This window comes from Tribolium castaneum, chromosome 9 (assembly GCF_031307605.1).
Source record: "Tribolium castaneum strain GA2 chromosome 9, icTriCast1.1, whole genome shotgun sequence".
Classification (NCBI taxonomy): Eukaryota; Metazoa; Arthropoda; class Insecta; order Coleoptera; family Tenebrionidae; genus Tribolium; species Tribolium castaneum.
The window spans coordinates 15,792,501-15,815,000 of record NC_087402.1 but is presented as its reverse complement, the minus strand read 5'-3'; positions in this window follow the sequence as shown (position 1 = coordinate 15,815,000).

Below are 22,500 nucleotides of genomic sequence, written 5' to 3'. Positions count from 1 at the left end.
GTCGTTTTTAAATGCTGCATTTTTGACTTCGTCTCAAACATTGAAAACTGAATTACATTTTTGTTCAGTAACAGTTACAGTTTTCTTATTGGTTTTTTGCTTATATCTCGAAAACAGTTACTCCTATCAAATTTTATCTTTCTTTCAAAATTAAAGCTGATAAAATTTCCAACAAAATAGTTATTTACATTTTTCTTGTAGGACCAAGCATAAACGAGTTATAGAGTTGGATATAAATAATATTTAACAAAAATTTGCTTTAAAATAAAATGCTTGAAAAACCGGAATTAAACTAAATTAATTGTGTCTAACACTTTAGTAGAGGAAAAAGGAGAAGACATAAAAGTCACTAAATGTTTCAGAGTCGTCTTTAGTCGTCATATTAATAACAATAACATTAATAATAATAATACTAATAGTACTAAATTTGCTTATATGCAAACGCTTAATTAACGTAACATTTTTTTGGTTTCTTGCTTATATCTCGAAAACAGTTACTCCTATCAATTTTTATCTTTTTTTCAAAATTAAAGCTAATAAAATTTCCTACAAAATAGTTATTTGCATTTTTTTGTAGGACCAACCATAAGCGAGTTATAGAGTTGGATATAAATAATATTTAACAAAAATTTGCTTTAAAATAAAATGTTTGAAAAACCGAAATTAAACTAAATTAATTGAGTCTAACACTTTAGTAGAGGAAAAAGAAAAAGACATAAAAGTCACTAAAGATTTCAGAGTTGTCTTTAGTTGTCATATTAATAACAATAACATTAATAATAATAATACTAATAGTACTAAATTTGCTTATATGCAAACGCTTAATTAAGGTAACAGTGTTTTGGTTTCTTGCTTATATCTCGAAAATAGTTACTCCTATCAATTTTTATCTTTTTACTAAAATTCAAGCTGATAAAATTTCCTACAAAATAGTTATTTGCATTTTTCATGTAGGACTAACCATAAGCGAGATATATGATTGAAAATAATTAATATTTAAAAAAAAAGTGCTTTAACAGAAAATGTCTTGTGATTTAAAATACACTTAATTTATTGGGTCCAATACTTTATTAGAAGAAAAAAGAAGTGACATAAAAGTCACTGAAGTCTTCAGAGTCGTTTTTACATGCTGCACTTTCGTCTTCGTCTCAAACATTGAAAACTGAATTACATTTTTGTTCAGTAACAGTCACAGTTTTCTTATTGTTTTTTTGCTTATATCTCGAAAACAGTTACTCCTATCAATTTTTATCTTTCTGTCAAAATTAAAGCTGATAAAATTTCCTACAAAATAGTTATTTGCATTTTTCTTGTAGGACCAACCATAAGCGAGTTATAGAGTTGGATATAAATAATATTTAACAAAAATTTGCTTTAAAATAAAATGTTTGAAAAACTGAAATTAAACTAATTTAATTGTGTCTAACACTTTAGTAGAGGAAAAAGAAGAAGACATAAAAGTCACTAAAGGTTTCAAAGTTGTCTTTAATCGTCATATTAATAACAATAACTTTAATAATAATAATACTAATAGTACTAAATTTGTTTATATGCAAACGCTTAATTAAGGTAACAGTGTTTTGGTTTCTTGCTCATATCTCGAAAACAGTTACTCCTATCAATTTTTATCTTTTCACTAAAATTCAAGCTGATAAAATTTCCTACAAAATAGTTATTTGCATTTTTTATGTAGGACTTGTTATTAATATGACAACTAAAGACAACTCTGAAACCTTTAGTGACTTTTATGTCTTTTCCTTTTTCCTCTACTAAAGTGTTAGACACAATTAAATTAGTTTAATTTCAGTTTTTCAAACATTTTATTTTAAAGCAAATTTTTGTTAAATATTATTTATATCCAACTCTATAACTCGTTTATGGTTGGTCCTACAAGAAAAATGCAAATAACTATTTTGTAGGAAATTTTATCAGCTTTAATTTTGAAAAAAAGACAAAAATTCATAGGAGTAACTGTTTTCGAGATATAAGCAAGAAACCAAAGTAAAAACTGTTACCGTTTCAGAACAAAAATGTAATTCAGTTTTCAATGTTTGAGACGAAGACGAAAATGCAGCATTTAAAATCGACTCTGAAGACTTCAGTGACTTATATGTCACCCCCTTTTTTTTTTAATAAAGTATTGGACCTAATAAATTAAGTGTATTTTAAATCACAAGACATTTTCTGTTAAAGCACTTCTTTTTTAAATATTAATTATTTTCAATCTTATATCTCGCTTATGGTTAGTCCTACATAAAAAATGCAAATAACTATTTTGTAGGAAATTTTATCAGCTTGAATTTTAGTAAAAAAATAAAAATTGATAGGAGTAACTGTTTTCGAGATATGAGCAAGAAACCAAAACACTGTTACCTTAATTAAGCGTTTGCATATAAGCAAATTTAGTACAATTAGTATTATTATTATTAATGTTATTGTTATTAATATGACGATTAAAGACAACTTTGAAACCTTTAGTGACTTTTATGTCTTCTTCTTTTTCCTCTAGTAAAGTGTTAGACACAATTAAATTAGTTTAATTTCAGTTTTTCAAACATTTTATTTTAAAGCAAATTTTTGTTAAATATTATTTATATCCAACTCTATAACTCGCTTATGGTTGATCCTACAAGAAAAATGCAAATAACTATTTTGTAGGAAATTTTATCAGCTTTAATTTTGACAGAAAGATAAAAATTGATAGGAGTAACTGTTTTCGAGATATAAGCAAAAAACCAATAAGAAAACTGTGACTGTTACTGAACAAAAATGTTATTTGCATTTTTCTTGTAGGACCAACCATAAACGAGTTATAGAGTTGGATATAAATAATATTTAACAAAAATTTGCTTTAAAATAAAATGTTTGAAAAACTGAAATTAAACTAATTTAATTGTGTCTAACACTTTAGTAGAGGAAAAAGGAAAAGACATAAAAGTCACTAAAGGTTTCAGAGTTGTCTTTAGTTGTCATATTAATAACAATAACATTAATAATAATAATACTAATAGTACTAAATTTGCTTATATGCAAACGCTTAATTAAGGTAACAGTGTTTTGGTTTCTTGCTTATATCTCGAAAACAGTTACTCCTATCAATTTTTATTTTTTTACTAAAATTCAAGCTGATAAAATTTCCTATAAAATAGTTATTTGCATTTTTCATGTAGGACTAACCATAAGCGAGATATATGATTGAAAATAATTAATATTTAAAAAAAAAGTGCTTTAACAGAAAATGTCTTGTGATTTAAAATACACTTAATTTATTAGGTCCAATACTTTATTAGAAGAAAAAGGAAGTGACATAAAAGTCACTAAAGTCTTCAGAGTCGTTCTTAAATGCTGCAGTTTCGTCTTCGTCTCAAACATTGAAAACTGAATTACATTTTTGTTCAGTAACAGTCACAGTTTTCTTATTGGTTTTTTGCTTATATCTCGAAAACAGTTACTCCTATCAATTTTTATCTTTCTGTCAAAATTAAAGCTGATAAAATTTCCTACAAAATAGTTATTTGCATTTTTCTTGTAGGACCAACCATAAGCGAGTTATAGAGTTGGATATAAATAATATTTAACAAAAATTTGCTTTAAAATAAAATGTTTGAAAAACTGAAATTAAACTAATTTAATTGTGTCTAACACTTTACTAGAGGAAAAAGAAGAAGACATAAAAGTCACTAAAGGTTTCAAAGTTGTCTTTAATCGTCATATTAATAACAATAACATTAATAATAATAATACTAATTGTACTAAATTTGCTTATATGCAAACGCTTAATTAAGGTAACAGTGTTTTGGTTTCTTGCTCATATCTCGAAAACAGTTACTCCTATCAATTTTTATTTTTTTACTAAAATTCAAGCTGATAAAATTTCCTACAAAATAGTTATTTGCATTTTTTATGTAGGACTAACCATAAGCGAGATATAAGATTGAAAATAATTAATATTTAAAAAAGAAGTGCTTTAACAGAAAATGTCTTGTGATTTAAAATACACTTAATTTATTAGGTCCAATACTTTATTAAAAAAAAAAGGGGGTGACATATAAGTCACTGAAGTCTTCAGAGTCGATTTTAAATGCTGCATTTTCGTCTTCGTCTCAAACATTGAAAACTGAATTACATTTTTGTTCTGAAACGGTAACAGTTTTTACTTTGGTTTTTTGCTTATATCTCGAAAACAGTTACTCCTATCAATTTTTATCTTTCTTTCAAAATTAAAGCTGATAACATTTCCTACAAAATAGTTATTTGCATTTTTCTTGTAGGACCAACCATAAGCGAGTTATAAAGTTGGATATAAATAATATTTAACAAAAACTTGCTTAAAAATAAAATGTTTGAAATACTGAAATTAAACTAAATTAATTGTGTCTAACACTTTAGTAGAGAAAAAAGAAAAAGACATAAAAGTCACCAAAGTCTTCAGAATCGTTTTTAGTCGTCATATTAATAACAATAACATTAATAATAATAATACTAATAGTACTAAATCTGCTTATATGCAAGCGCTTTATTAAGGTAACAGTTTTTTGGTTTCTTGCTTATATCTCGAAAACAGTTACTCCTATGAATTTTTGTCTTTTTTTCAAAATTAAAGCTGATAAAATTTCCTACAAAATAGTTATTTGCATTTTTCTTGTAGGACCAACCATAAACGAGTTATAGAGTTGGATATAAATAATATTTAACAAAAATTTGCTTTAAAATAAAATGTTTGAAAAACTGAAATTAAACTAATTTAATTGTGTCTAACACTTTAGTAGAGGAAAAAGGAAAAGACATAAAAGTCACTAAAGGTTTCAGAGTTGTCTTTAGTTGTCATATTAATAACAATAACATTAATAATAATAATACTAATAGTACTAAATTTGCTTATATGCAAACGCTTAATTAAGGTAACAGTGTTTTGGTTTCTTGCTTATATCTCGAAAACAGTTACTCCTATCAATTTTTATCTTTTTACTAAAATTCAAGCTGATAAAATTTCCTACAAAATAGTTATTTGCATTTTTCATGTAGGACTAACCATAAGCGAGATATATGATTGAAAATAATTAATATTTAAAAAAAAAGTGCTTTAACAGAAAATGTCTTGTGATTTAAAATACACTTAATTTATTGGGTCCAATACTTTATTAGAAGAAAAAGGAAGTGACATAAAAGTCACTGAAGTCTTCAGAGTCGTTTTTAAATGCTGCAGTTTCGTCTTCGTCTCAAACATTGAAAACTGAATTACATTTTTGTTCAGTAACAGTCACAGTTTTCTTATTGGTTTTTTGCTTATATCTCGAAAACAGTTACTCCTATCAATTTTTATCTTTCTGTCAAAATTAAAGCTGATAAAATTTCCTACAAAATAGTTATTTGCATTTTTCTTGTAGGACCAACCATAAGCGAGTTATAGAGTTGGATATAAATAATATTTAACAAAAATTTGCTTTAAAATAAAATGTTTGAAAAACTGAAATTAAACTAATTTAATTGTGTCTACACTTTAGTAGAGGAAAAAGAAGAAGACATAAAAGTCACTAAAGGTTTCAAAGTTGTCTTTAATCGTCATATTAATAACAATAACATTATTAATAATAATACTAATTGTACTAAATTTGCTTATATGCAAACGTTTAATTAAGGTAACAGTGTTTTGGTTTCTTGCTCATATCTCGAAAACAGTTACTCCTATCAATTTTTATTTTTTTACTAAAATTCAAGCTGATAAAATTTCCTACAAAATAGTTATTTAATTTTTTATGTAGGACTAACCATGAGCGAGATATAAGATTGAAAATAATTAATATTTAAAAAAGAAGTGCTTTAACAGAAAATGTCTTGTGATTTAAAATACACTTAATTTATTAGGTCCAATACTTTATTAAAAAAAAAAGGGGGTGACATATAAGTCACTGAAGTCTTCAGAGTCGATTTTAAATGCTGCATTTTCGTCTTCGTCTCAAACATTGAAAACTGAATTACATTTTTGTTCTGAAACGGTAACAGTTTTTACTTTGGTTTTTTGCTTATATCTCGAAAACAGTTACTCCAATCAATTTTTATCTTTCTTTCAAAATTAAAGCTGATAACATTTCCTACAAAATAGTTATTTGCATTTTTCTTGTAGGACCAACCATAAGCGAGTTATAAAGTTGGATATAAATAATATTTAACAAAAACTTGCTTAAAAATAAAATGTTTGAAATACTGAAATTAAACTAAATTAATTGTGTCTAACACTTTAGTAGAGAAAAAAGAAAAACACATAAAAATCACCAAAGTCTTCAGAATCGTTTTTAGTCGTCATATTAATAACAATAACATTAATAATAATAATACTAATAGTACTAAATCTGCTTATATGCAAGCGCTTTATTAAGGTAACAGTTTTTTGGTTTCTTGCTTATATCTCGAAAACAGTTACTCCTATGAATTTTTGTCTTTCTTTCAAAATTAAAGCTGATAAAATATTCTACAAAATAGTTATTTGCATTTTTCTTGTAGGACCAACCATAAGCGAGTTATAGAGTTGGATATAAATAATATTTAACAAAAATTTGCTTTAAAATAAAATGTTTGAAAAACTGAAATTAAACTAATTTAACTGTGTCTAACACTTTAGTAGAGGAAAAAGAAGAAGACATAAAAGTCACTAAAGGTTTCAAAGTTGTCTTTAATCGTCATATTAATAACAATAACATTAATAATAATAATACTAATAGTACTAAATTTGCTTATATGCAAACGCTTAATTAAGGTAACAGTGTTTTGGTTTCTTGTTCATATCTCGAAAACAGTTACTCCTATCAACTTTTATCTTTTTACTAAAATTCAAGCTGATAAAATTTCCTACAAAATAATTATTTGCATTTTTTATGTAGGACTAACCATAAGCGAGATATAAGATTGAAAATAATTAATATTTAAAAAAGAAGTGCTTTTACAGAAAATGTCTTGTGATTTAAAATACACTTAATTTATTGGGTCCAATACTTTATTAGAAGAAAAAGGAAGTGACATAAAAATCACTGAAGTCTTCAGAGTCGTTTTTAAATGCTGCAGTTTCGTCTTCGTCTCAAACATTGAAAACCGAATTACATTTTTGTTCAGTAACAGTCACAGTTTTTTTATTGGTTTTTTGCTTATATCTCGAAAACAGTTACTCCTATCAATTTTTATCTTTCTTTCAAAATTAAAGCTGATAAAATTTCCTACAAAATAGTTATTTGCATTTTTCTTGTAGGACCAACCATAAGCGAGTTATAGAGTTGGATATAAATAATATTTAACAAAAATTTGCTTTAAAATAAAATGTTTGAAAAACTGAAATTAAACTAATTTAACTGTGTCTAACACTTTAGTAGAGGAAAAAGAAGAAGACATAAAAGTCACTAAAGGTTTCAAAGTTGTCTTTAATCGTCATATTAATAACAATAACATTAATAATAATAATACTAATAGTACTAAATTTGCTTATATGCAAACGCTTAATTAAGGTAACAGTGTTTTGGTTTCTTGTTCATATCTCGAAAACAGTTACTCCTATCAACTTTTATCTTTTTACTAAAATTCAAGCTGATAAAATTTCCTACAAAATAATTATTTGCATTTTTTATGTAGGACTAACCATAAGCGAGATATAAGATTGAAAATAATTAATATTTAAAAAAGAAGTGCTTTTACAGAAAATGTCTTGTGATTTAAAATACACTTAATTTATTGGGTCCAATACTTTATTAGAAGAAAAAGGAAGTGACATAAAAATCACTGAAGTCTTCAGAGTCGTTTTTAAATGCTGCAGTTTCGTCTTCGTCTCAAACATTGAAAACCGAATTACATTTTTGTTCAGTAACAGTCACAGTTTTTTTATTGGTTTTTTGCTTATATCTCGAAAACAGTTACTCCTATCAATTTTTATCTTTCTTTCAAAATTAAAGCTGATAAAATTTCCTACAAAATAGTTATTTGCATTTTTCTTGTAGGACCAACCATAAGCGAGTTATAGAGTTGGATATAAATAATATTTAACAAAAATTTGCTTTAAATGAAAATGTTTGAAAAACTGAAATTAAACTAATTTAATTGTGTCTAACACTTTAGTAGAGGAAAAAGAAGAAGACATAAAAGTCACTAAAGGTTTTAAAGTTGTCTTTAATCGTCATATTAATAACAATAACATTAATAATAATAATACTAACAGTACTAAATCTGCTTATATGCAAGCGCTTTATTAAGGTAACAGTTTTTTGGTTTCTTGCTTATATCTCGAAAACAGTTACTCCTATGAATTTTTGTCTTTCTTTCAAAATTAAAGCTGATAAAATATTCTACAAAATAGTTATTTGCATTTTTCTTGTAGGACCAACCATAAGCGAGTTATAGAGTTGGATATAAATAATATATAACAAAAATTTGCTTTAAAATAAAATGTTTGAAAAACTGAAATTAAACTAATTTAACTGTGTCTAACACTTTAGTAGAGGAAAAAGGAAAAGACATAAAAATCACTAAAGGTTTCAGAGTTGTCTTTAGTTGTCATATTAATAACAATAACATTAATAATAATACTAATAGTACTAAATTTGCTTATATGCAAACGCTTAATTAAGGTAACAGTGTTTTGGTTTCTTGCTTATATCTCGAAAACAGTTACTCCTATCAATTTTTATCTTTTTACTAAAATTCAAGCTGATAAAATTTCCTACAAAATAGTTATTTGCATTTTTCATGTAGGACTAACCATAAGCGAGATATAAGTTTGAAAATAATTAATATTTAAAAAAAAAGTGCTTTAACAGAAAATGTCTTGTGATTTAAAATACACTTAATTTATTAGGTCCAATACTTTATTAGAAGAAAAAGGGGGTGACATATAAGTCACTGAAGTCTTCAGAGTCGATTGTAAATGCTGCATTTTCGTCTTCGTCTCAAACATTGAAAACTGAATTACATTTTTGTTCTGAAACGGTAACAGTTTTCACTTTGGTTTTTTGTTTATATCTCGAAAACAATTACTCCTATCAGTTTTTATTTTTTTTTTAAATAAAGCTGATAAAATTTCCTACAAAATAGTTATTTGCATTTTTCTTGTAGGACCAACCATCAGCGAGTTATAAAGTTGGATATAAATAATATTTAACAAAAACTTGCTTAAAAATAAAATGTTTGAAATACTGAAATTAAACTAAATTAATTGTGTCTAACACTTTAGTAGAGAAAAAAGAAAAAGACATAAAAGTTACCAAAGTCTTCAGAATCGTTTTTAGTCGTCATATTAATAACAATAACATTAATAATAATAATATTAATAATAATACTATTAGTTTATTATTATATTATATATATTATATATATTATATTATATTATATATATTATATTATTATTTACTATTAGTATTATTATTATTAATGTTATTGTTATTAATATGACGACTAAAAACGATTCTGAAGACTTTGGTAACTTTTATGTCTTTTTCTTTTTTCTCTACTAAAGTGTTAGACACAATTAATTTTGTTTAATTTCAGTATTTCAAACATTTAATTTTTAAGCAAGTTTTTGTTAAATATTATTTATATCCAACTTTATAACTCGCTGATGGTTGGTCCTACAAGAAAAATGCAAATAACTATTTTGTAGGAAATTTTATCAGCTTGAATTTTAGTAAAAAAATAAAAATTGATAGGAGTAACTGTTTTCGAGATATAAGCAAGAAACCAAAACACTGTTACCTTAATTAAGCGTTTGCATATAAGCAAATTTAGTACTATTAGTATTATTATTATTAATGTTATTGTTATTAATATGACAACTAAAGACAACTCTGAAACCTTTAGTGACTTTTATGTCTTTTCCTTTTTCCTCTACTAAAGTGTTAGACACAGTTAAATTAGTTTAATTTCAGTTTTTCAAACATTTTATTTTAAAGCAAATTTTTGTTATATATTATTTATATCCAACTCTATAACTCGCTTATGGTTGGTTCTACAAGAAAAATGCAAATAACTATTTTGTAGAATATTTTATCAGCTTTAATTTTGAAAGAAAGACAAAAATTCATAGGAGTAACTGTTTTCGAGATATAAGCAAGAAACCAAAAAACTGTTACCTTAATAAAGCGCTTGCATATAAGCAGATTTAGTACTGTTAGTATTATTATTATTAATGTTATTGTTATTAATATGACGACTAAAAACGATTCTGAAGACTTTGGTGACTTTTATGTCTTTTTCTTTTTTCTCTACTAAAGTGTTAGACACAATTAATTTAGTTTAATTTCAGTATTTCAAACATTTTATTTTTAAGCAAGTTTTTGTTAAATATTATTTATATCCAACTTTATAACTCGCTTATGGTTGGTCCTACAAGAAAAATGCAAATAACTATTTTGTAGGAAATATTATCAGCTTTAATTTTGAAAGAAAGATAAAAATTGATAGGAGTAACTGTTTTCGAGATATAAGCAAAAAACCAAAGTAAAAACTGTTACCGTTTCAGAACAAAAATGTAATTTAGTTTTCAATGTTTGAGACGAAGACGAAAATGCAGCATTTAAAATCGACTCTGAAGACTTCAGTGACTTATATGTCACCCCCTTTTTTTTCTAATAAAGTATTGGACCTAATAAATTAAGTGTATTTTAAATCACAAGACATTTTCTGTTAAAGCACTTTTTTTTTAAATATTAATTATTTTCAATCTTATATCTCGCTTATGGTTAGTCCTACATAAAAAATGCAAATAACTATTTTGTAGGAAATTTTATCAGCTTGAATTTTAGTAAAAAGATAAAAATTGATAGGAGTAACTGTTTTCGAGATATGAGCAAGAAACCAAAACACTGTTACCTTAATTAAGCGTTTGCATATAAGCAAATTTAGTTCTATTAGTATTATTATTATTAATGTTATTGTTATTAATATGACGATTAAAGACAACTTTGAAACCTTTAGTGACTTTTATGTCGTCTTCTTTTTCCTCTACTAAAGTGTTAGACACAATTAAATTAGTTTAATTTCAGTTTTTCAAACATTTTATTTTAAAGCAAATTTTTGTTAAATATTATTTATATCCAACTCTATAACTCGCTTATGGTTGGTCCTACAAGAAAAATGCAAATAACTATTTTGTAGGAAATTTTATCAGCTTTAATTTTGAAAAAAAGATAAAAATTGATAGGAGTAACTGTTTTCGAGATATAAGCAAAAAACCAATAAGAAAACTGTGACTGTTACTGAACAAATATGTAATTCGGTTTTCAATGTTTGAGACGAAGACGAAACTGCAGCATTTAAAAACGACTCTGAAGACTTCAGTGACTTTTATGTCACTTCCTTTTTCTTCTAATAAAGTATTGGACCCAATAAATTAAGTGTATTTTAAATCACAAGACATTTTCTGTTAAAGCACTTCTTTTTTAAATATTAATTATTTTCAATCTTATATCTCGCTTATGGTTAGTCCTACATAAAAAATGCAAATAACTATTTTGTAGGAAATTTTATCAGCTTGAATTTTAGTAAAAAGATAAAAATTGATAGGAGTAACTGTTTTCGAGATATAAGCAAGAAACCAAAACACTGTTACCTTAATTAAGCGTTTGCATATAAGCAAATTTAGTACTATTAGTATTATTATTATTAATGTTATTGTTATTAATATGACAACTAAAGACAACTCTGAAACCTTTAGTAACTTTTATGTCTTTTCCCATTTTCTCTACTAAAGTGTTAGACACAGTTAAATTAGTTTAATTTCAGTTTTTCAAACATTTTATTTTAAAGCAAATTTTTGTTAAATATTATTTATATCCAACTCTATAACTCGCTTATGGTTGGTCCTACAAGAAAAATGCAAATAACTATTTTGTAGAATATTTTATCAGCTTTAATTTTGAAAGAAAGACAAAAATTCATAGGAGTAACTGTTTTCGAAATATAAGCAAGAAACCAAAAAACTGTTACCTTAATAAAGCGCTTGCATATAAGCAGATTTAGTACTATTAGTATTATTATTATTAATGTTATTGTTATTAATATGACGACTAAAAACGATTCTGAAGACTTTGGTGACTTTTATGTCTTTTTCTTTTTTCTCTACTAAAGTGTTAGACACAATTAATTTAGTTTAATTTCAGTATTTCAAACATTTTGTTTTTAAGCAAGTTTTTGTTAAATATTATTTATATCCAACTTTATAACTCGCTTATGGTTGGTCCTACAAGAAAAATGCAAATAACTATTTTGTAGGAAATGTTATCAGCTTTAATTTTGAAAGAAAGATAAAAATTGATAGGAGTAACTGTTTTCGAGATATGAGCAAGAAACCAAAACACTGTTACCTTAATTAAGCGTTTGCATATAAGCAAATTTAGTACTATTAGTATTATTATTATTAATGTTATTGTTATTAATATGACGATTAAAGACAACTTTGAAACCTTTAGTGACTTTTATGTCTTCTTCTTTTTTCTCTACTAAAGTGTTAGGCACAATTAAATTAGTTTAATTTCAGTTTTTCAAACATTTTATTTTAAAGCAAATTTTTGTTAAATATTATTTATATCCAACTCTATAACTCGCTTATGGTTGATCCTACAAGAAAAATGCAAATATCTATTTTGTAGGAAATTTTATCAGCTTTAATTTTGACAGAAAAATAAAAATTGATAGGAGTAACTGTTTTCGAGATATAAGCAAAAAACCAATAAGAAAACTGTGACTGTTACTGAACAAAAATGTAATTCAGTTTTCAATGTTTGAGACGAAGACGAAACTGCAGCATTTAAAAACGACTCTGAAGACTTCAGTGACTTTTATGTCACTTTCTTTTTCTTCTAATAAAGTATTGGACCCAATAAATTAAGTGTATTTTAAATCACAAGACATTTTCTGTTAAAGCACTTTTTTTTTAAATATTCATTATTTTCAATCACATATCTCGCTTATGGTTAGTCCTACATGAAAAATGCAAATAACTATTTTATCGGAAATTTTATCAGCTTAAATTTTAGTAAAAAGATAAAAATTGATAGGAGTAACTGTTTTCGAGATATAAGCAAGAAACCAAAACACTGTTACCTTAATTAAGCGTTTGCATATAAGCAAATTTAGTACTATTAGTATTATTATTATTAATGTTATTGTTATTAATATGACAACTAAAGACAACTCTGAAACCTTTAGTGACTTTTATGTCTTTTCCTTTTTCCTCTACTAAAGTGTTAGACACAATTAAATTAGTTTAATTTCAGTTTTTCAAACATTTTATTTTAAAGCAAATTTTTGTTAAAAATTATTTATATCCAACTCTATAACTCGCTTATGGTTGGTCCTACAAGAAAAATGCAAATAACTATTTTGTAGGAAATTTTATCAGCTTTAATTTTGAAAAAAAGACAAAAATTCATAGGAGTAACTGTTTTCGAGATATAAGCAAGAAACCAAAAAACTGTTACCTTAATAAAGCGCTTGCATATAAGCAGATTTAGTACTATTAGTATTATTAATATTAATGTTATTGTTATTAATATGACGACTAAAAACGATTCTGAAGACTTTGGTGACTTTTATGTCTTTTTCTTTTTTCTCTACTAAAGTGTTAGACACAATTAATTTAGTTTAATTTCAGTATTTCAAACATTTTATTTTTAAGCAAGTTTTTGTTAAATATTATTTATATCCAACTTTATAACTCGCTTATGGTTGGTCCTACAAGAAAAATGCAAATAACTATTTTGTAGGAAATGTTATCAGCTTTAATTTTGAAAGAGAGATAAAAATTGATAGGTGTAACTGTTTTCGAGATATAAGCAAAAAACCAATGTAAAAACTGTTACCGTTTCAGAACAAAAATGTAATTCAGTTTTCAATGTTTGAGACGAAGACGAAAAGGCAGCATTTAAAATCGACTCTGAAGACTTCAGTGACTTATATGTCACCCCCTTTTTTTCTAATAAAGTATTGGACCTAATAAATTAAGTGTATTTTAAATCACAAGACATTTTCTGTTAAAGCACTTCTTTTTTAAATATTAATTATTTTCAATCTTATATCTCGCTTATGGTTAGTCCTACATAAAAAATGCAAATAATTATTTTGTAGGAAATTTTATCAGCTTGAATTTTAGTAAAAAGATAAAAGTTGATAGGAGTAACTGTTTTCGAGATATGAGCAAGAAACCAAAACACTGTTACCTTAATTAAGCGTTTGCACATAAGCAAATTTAGTACTATTAGTATTATTATTAATATAAGCAAGAAACCAAAAAACTGTTACCTTAATAAAGCGCTTGCATATAAGCAGATTTAGTACTATTAGTATTATTATTATTAATGTTATTGTTATTAATATGACGACTAAAAACGATTCTGAAGACTTTGGTGACTTTTATGTCTTTTTCTTTTTTCTCTACTAAAGTGTTAGACACAATTAATTTAGTTTAATTTCAGTATTTCAAACATTTTATTTTTAAGCAAGTTTTTGTTAAATATTATTTATATCCAACTTTATAACTCGCTTATGGTTAGTCCTACAAGAAAAATGCAAATAACTATTTTGTAGGAAATGTTATCAGCTTTAATTTTGAAAGAGAGATAAAAATTGATAGGAGTAACTGTTTTCGAGATATAAGCAAAAAACCAATGTAAAAACTGTTACCGTTTCAGAACAAAAATGTAATTCAGTTTTCAATGTTTGAGACGAAGACGAAAATGCAGCATTTAAAATCGACTCTGAAGACTTCAGTGACTTATATGTCACCCCCTTTTTTTCTAATAAAGTATTGGACCTAATAAATTAAGTGTATTTTAAATCACAAGACATTTTCTGTTAAAGCACTTCTTTTTTAAATATTAATTATTTTCAATCTTATATCTCGCTTATGGTTAGTCCTACATAAAAAATGCAAATAATTATTTTGTAGGAAATTTTATCAGCTTGAATTTTAGTAAAAAGATAAAAGTTGATAGGAGTAACTGTTTTCGAGATATGAGCAAGAAACCAAAACACTGTTACCTTGATTAAGCGTTTGCGTATTAGCAAATTTAGTACTATTAGTATTATTATTATTAATGTTATTGTTATTAATATGACTATTAAAGACAACTTTGAAACCTTTAGTGACTTTTATGTCTTCTTCTTTTTCCTCTACTAAAGTGTTAGACACAATTAAATTAGTTTAATTTCAGTTTTTCAAACATTTTATTTTAAAGCAAATTTTTGTTAAATATTATTTATATCCAACTCTATAACTCGCTTATGGTTGGTCGTACAAGAAAAATGCAAATAACTATTTTGTAGGAAATTTTATCAGCTTTAATTTTGACAGAAAGATAAAAATTGATAGGAGTAACTGTTTTCGAGATATAAGCAATAAACCAATAAGAAAAATGTGACTGTTACTGAACAAAAATGTAATTCAGTTTTCAATGTTTGAGACGAAGACAAAACTGCAGCATTTAAAAACGACTCTGAAGACTTCAGTGACTTTTATGTCACTTCCTTTTTCTAAAAAAAAAGTATTGGACCCAATAAATTAAGTGTATTTTAAATCACAAGACATTTTCTGTTAAAGCACTTTTTTTTTAAATATTAATTATTTTCAATCATATATCTCGCTTATGGTTAGTCCTACATAAAAAATGCAAATAACTCTTCGTCTCAAACATTGAAAACTGAATTACATTTTTGTTCAGTAACAGTCACAGTTTTCTTATTGGTTTTTTGCTTATATCTCGAAAACAGTTACTCCTATCAATTTTTATCTTTCTGTCAAAATTAAAGCTGATAAAATTTCCTACAAAATAGTTATTTGCATTTTTCTTGTAGGACCAACCATAAGCGAGTTATAGAGTTGGATATAAATAATATTTAACAAAAATTTGCTTTAAAATAAAATGTTTGAAAAACTGAAATTAAACTAATTTAATTGTGTCTAACACTTTAGTAGAGGAAAAAGAAGAAGACATAAAAGTCACTAAAGGTTTCAAAGTTGTCTTTAATCGTCATATTAATAACAATAACATTAATAATAATAATAATACTAATAGTACTAAATTTGCTTATATGCAAACGCTTAATTAAGGTAACAGTGTTTTGGTTTCTTGCTCATATCTCGAAAACAGTTACTCCTATCAATTTTTATCTTTTTACTGAAATTCAAGCTGATAAAATTTCCTACAAAATAGTTATTTGCATTTTTTATGTAGGACTAACCATAAGCGAGATATAAGATTGAAAATAATTAATATTTAAAAAAGAAGTGCTTTAACAGAAAATGTCTTGTGATTTAAAATACACTTAATTTATTAGGTTCAATACTTTATTAAAAAAAAAAAGGGGGTGACATATAAGTCACTGAAGTCTTCAGAGTCGATTTTAAATGCTGCATTTTCGTCTTCGTCTCAAACATTGAAAACTGAATTACATTTTTGTTCTGAAACGGTAACAGTTTTTACTTTGGTTTTTTGCTTATATCTCGAAAACAGTTACTCCTATCAATTTTTATCTTTCTTTCAAAATTAAAGCTGATAACATTTCCTACAAAATAGTTATTTGCATTTTTCTTGTAGGACCAACCATAAGCGAGTTATAAAGTTGGATATAAATAATATTTAACAAAAACTTGCTTAAAAATAAAATGTTTGAAATACTGAAATTAAACTAAATTAATTGTGTCTAACACTTTAGTAGAGGAAAAAGAAAAAGACATAAAAGTCACCAAAGTCTTCAGAATCGTTTTTAGTCGTCATATTAATAACAATAACATTAATAATAATAATACTAATAGTACTAAATCTGCTTATATGCAAGCGCTTTATTAAGGTAACAGTTTTTTGGTTTCTTGCTTATATCTCGAAAACAGTTACTCCTATGAATTTTGGTCTTTCTTTCAAAATTAAAGCTGATAAAATATTCTACAAAATAGTTATTTGCATTTTTTTTGTAGGACCAACCATAAGCGAGTTATGGAGTTGGATATAAATAATATTTAACAAAAATTTGCTTTAAAATAAAATGTTTGAAAAACTGAAATTAAACTAATTTAACTGTGTCTAACACTTTAGTAGAGAAAAAAGGAAAAGACATAAAAGTCACTAAAGGTTTCAGAGTAGTCTTTAGTTGTCATATTAATAACAATAACAATAATAATAATAATACTAATAGTACTAAATTTGCTTATATGCAAACGCTTAATTAAGGTAACAGTGTTTTGGTTTCTTGCTAATATCTCGAAAACAGTTACTCCTATCAATTTTTATCTTTTTACTAAAATTCAAGCTGATAAAATTTCCTACAAAATAGTTATTTACATTTTTCATGTAGGACTAACCATAAGCGAGATATATGATTGAAAATAATTAATATTTTAAAAAAAGTGCTTTAACAGAAAATGTCTTGTGATTTAAAATACACTTAATTTATTGGGTCCAATACTTTATTAGAAGAAAAAGGAAATGACATAAAAGTCACTGAAGTCTTCAGAGTCGTTTTTAAATGCTGCAGTTTCGTCTTCGTCTCAAACATTGAAAACCGAATTACATTTTTGTTCAGTAACAGTCACAGTTTTCTTATTGGTTTTTTGCTTATATCTCGAAAACAGTTACTCTTATCAATTTTTATCATTCTTTCAAAATTAAAGCTGATAAAATTTCCTACAAAATAGTTATTTGCATTTTTCTTGTAGGACCAACCATAAGCGAGTTATAGAGTTGGATATAAATAATATTTAACAAAAATTTGCTTTAAAATAAAATGTTTGAAAAACTGAAATTAAACTAATTTAATTGTGTCTAACACTTTAGTAGAGGAAAAAGAAGAAGACATAAAAGTCACTAAAGGTTTCAAAGTTGTCTTTAATCGTCATATTAATAACAATAACATTAATAATAATAATACTAATAGTACTAAATTTGCTTATATGCAAACGCTTAATTAAGGTAACAGTGTTTTGGTTTCTTGCTCATATCTCGAAAACAGTTACTTCTATCAATTTTTATCTTTTTACTAAAATTCAAGCTGATAAAATTTCCTACAAAATAGTTATTTGCATTTTTTGTGTAGGACTAACCATAAGCGAGATATAAGATTGAAAATAATTAATATTTAAAAAAGAAGTGCTTTAACAGAAAATGTCTTGTGATTTAAAATACACTTAATTTATTAGGTCCAATACTTTATTAAAAAAAAAGGGGGTGACATATAAGTCACTGAAGTCTTCAGAGTCGATTTTAAATGCTGCATTTTCGTCTTCGTCTCAAACATTGAAAACTGAATTACATTTTTGTTCTGAAACGGTAACAGTTTTTACTTTGGTTTTTTGCTTATATCTCGAAAACAGTTACTCCTATCAATTTTTATCTTTCCTTTAAAATTAAAGCTGATAACATTTCCTACAAAATAGTTATTTGCATTTTTCTTGTAGGACCAACCATAAGCGAGTTATAAAGTTGGATATAAATAATATTTAACAAAAACTTGCTTAAAAATAAAATGTTTGAAATACTGAAATTAAACTAAATTAATTGTGTCTAACACTTTAGTAGAGAAAAAGGAAAAAGACATAAAAGTCACCAAAGTCTTCAGAATCGTTTTTAGTCGTCATATTAATAACAATAACATTAATAATAATAATACTAATAGTACCAAATCTGCTTATATGCAAGCGCTTTATTAAGGTAACAGTTTTTTGGTTTCTTGCTTATATCTCGAAAACAGTTACTCCTATAAATTTTTGTCTTTCTTTCAAAATTAAAGCTGATAAAATATTCTACAAAATAGTTATTTGCATTTTTCTTGTAGGACCAACCATAAGCGAGTTATAGAGTTGGATATAAATAATATTTAACAAAAATTTGCTTTAAAATAAAATGTTTGAAAAACTGAAATTAAACTAATTTAACTGTGTCTAACACTTTAGTAGAGAAAAAAGGAAAAGACATAAAAGTCACTAAAGGTTTCAGAGTTGTCTTTAGTTGTCATATTAATAACAATAACATTAATAATAATAATACTAATAGTACTAAATTTGCTTATATGCAAACGCTTAATTAAGGTAACAGAGTTTTGGTTTCTTGCTTATATCTCGAAAACAGTTACTCCTATCAATTTTTATCTTTTTTTCAAAATTAAAGCTGATAAAATTTTTTACAAAATAGTTATTTGCATTTTTCATGTAGGACTAACCATAAGCGAGATATATGATTAAAAATAATTAATATTTAAAAAAAAAGTGCTTTAACAGAAAATGTCTTGTGATTTAAAATACACTTAATTTATTGGGTCCAATACTTTATTAGAAGAAAAAGGAAGTGACATAAAAGTCACTGAAGTCTTCAGAGTTGTTTTTAAATGCTGCAGTTTCGTCTTCGTCTCAAACATTGAAAACCGAATTACATTTTTGTTCAGTAACAGTCACAGTTTTCTTATTGGTTTTTTGCTTATATCTCGAAAACAGTTACTCCTATCAATTTTTATCTTTTTTTCAAAATTAAAGCTGATAAAATTTTTTACAAAATAGTTATTTGCATTGTTCTTGTAGGACCAACCATAAGCGAGTTATAGAGTTGGATATAAATAATATTTAACAAAAATTTGCTTTAAAATAAAATGTTTGAAAAACTGAAATTAAACTAATTTAATTGTGTCTAACACTTTAGAGGAAGCTTTATCAGCTTTAATTTTAAAAGAAAGATAGAAATTGATAGGAGTAACGGTTTTCGAGATATAAGCAAAAAACCAATGAGAAAACTGTAACAGTTACTGAACAAAAATGTAATTCAGTTTTCAATGTTTGAGACGAAGACGAAAATGCAGCAGTTACAAACGACTCTAAAGACTTCAGTGACCTTTCTGTCACCTCTTTTTTCTTCTAATAAGGTATTGGACCCTATAAATTAAGTGTATTTTAAATCACAAGACATTTTCTGTTGAAGCACTTTTTTTTAAATTTTAATTATTTTCAAACTTATATCTCGCTTATGGTTAGTCCTACATTAAAAATGCAATTAACTATTTTGTAGGAAATTTTGTCAGCTTTAATTTTAGTAAAAAGATAAAAATTGATAGGAGTAACTGTTTTCGAGATATAAGCAAGAAACCAAAACACTGTTACCTTAATTAAGCGTTTGCATATAAGCAAATTTAGTACTATTAGTATTATTATTATTAATGTTATTGTTATTAATATTACGATTAAAGACAACTTTGAAACCTTTAGTGACTTTTATGTCTTCTTCTTTTTCCTCTATTGGACCTAATAAATTAAGTGTATTTTAAATCACAAGACATTTTCTGTTAAAGCACTTCTTTTTTAAATATTAATTATTTTCAATCTTATATCTCGCGTATGGTTAGTCCTACTTAAAAAATGCAAATAACTATTTTGTAGGAAATTTTATCAGCTTGAATTTTAGTGAAAAGATAAAAATTGATAGGAGTAACTGTTTTCGAGATATGAGCAAGAAACCAAAACACTGTTACCTTAATTAAGCGTTTGCATATAAACAAATTTAGTACTATTAGTATTATTATTATTAATGTTATTGTTATTAATATGACGATTAAAGACAACTTTGAAACCTTTAGTGACTTTTATGTCTTCTTCTTTTTCCTCTACTAAAGTGTTAGACACAATTAAATTAGTTTAATTTCAGTTTTTCAAACATTTTGTTTTAAAGCAAATTTTTGTTAAATATTATTTATATCCAACTCTATAACTCGCTTATGGTTGGTCCTACAAGAAAAATGCAAATAACTATTTTGTAGGAAATTTTATCAGCTTTAATTTTGACAGAAAGATAAAAATTGATAGGAGTAACTGTTTTCGAGATATAAGCAAAAAACCAATAAGAAAACTGTGACTGTTACTGAACAAAAATGTAATTCAGTTTTCAATGTTTGAGACGAAGACGAAAGTGCAGCATTTAAAAACGACTCTGAAGTCTTCAGTGACTTTTATGTCACTTCCTTTTTCTTCTAATAAAGTATTGGACCCAATAAATTAAGTGTATTTTAAATCACAAGACATTTTCTGTTAAAGCACTTTTTTTTTAAATATTAATTATTTTCAATCATATATCTCGCTTATGGTTAGTCCTACATGAAAAATGCAAATAACTATTTTGTAGGAAATTTTATCAGCTTGAATTTTAGTAAAAAGATAAAAATTGATAGGAGTAACTATTTTCGAGATATAAGCAAGAAACCAAAACACTGTTACCTTAATTAAGCGTTTGCATATAAGCAAATTTAGTACTATTAGTATTATTATTATTAATGTTATTGTTATTAATATGACAACTAAAGACAACTCTGAAATCTTTAGTGACTTTTATGTCTTTTTCTTTTTCCTCTACTAAAGTGTTAGACTCAATTAATTTAGTTTAATTTCGGTTTTTCAAACATTTTATTTTAAAGCAAATTTTTGTTAAATATTATTTATATCCAACTCTATAACTCGCTTATGGTTGGTCCTACAAAAAAATGCAAATAATTATTTTGTAGAAAATTTTATTAGCTTTAATTTTGAAAAAAAGATAAAAATTGATAGGAGTAACTGTTTTCGAGATATAAGCAAGAAACCAAAAAAATGTTACGTTAATTAAGCGTTTGCATATAAGCAAATTTAGTACTATTAGTATTATTATTATTAATGTTATTGTTATTAATATGACGACTAAAGACGACTCTGAAACATTTAGTGACTTTTATGTCTTCTCCTTTTTCCTCTACTAAAGTGTTAGACACAATTAATTTAGTTTAATTCCGGTTTTTCAAGCATTTTATTTTAAAGCAAATTTTTGTTAAATATTATTTATATCCAACTCTATAACTCGTTTATGCTTGGCCCTACAAGAAAAATGTAAATAACTATTTTGTTGGAAATTTTATCAGCTTTAATTTTGAAAGAAAGATAAAATTTGATAGGAGTAACTGTTTTCGAGATATAAGCAAAAAACCAATAAGAAAACTGTAACTGTTACTGAACAAAAATGTAATTCAGTTTTCAATGTTTGAGACGAAGTCAAAAATGCAGCATTTAAAAACGACTCTGAAGACTTCAGTGACTTTTATGTCACCTCCTTTTTTGATATCTAATAAAGTATTGGACCCAACAAATTAAGTGTATTTTAAATCACAAGACATTTTCTGTTAAAACACTTTTTTTTAATTAATAATTATTTTCAAACTTATATCTCGCTTAGGGTTAGTTCTACATGAAAAATGCAAATAACTATTTTGTAGGAAATTTTATCACCTTTAATTTTGGTGAAAAAGTAAAAATTGATAGGAGTAACTGTTTTCGAGATATAGGCAAAAAACAAAAAAACTGTTACCTTAATTAAGCGCTTGCATATAAGCAAATTTAGTACTACTAGTATTGTTATTATAAATGTTATTGTTATTAATATGACGACTAAAGACAACTTTAAGACTTTAGTGACTTTTATGTCTCCTCCTTTTTCCTCTACTAAAGTGTTAGACACAATTAATTTAGTTTAATTT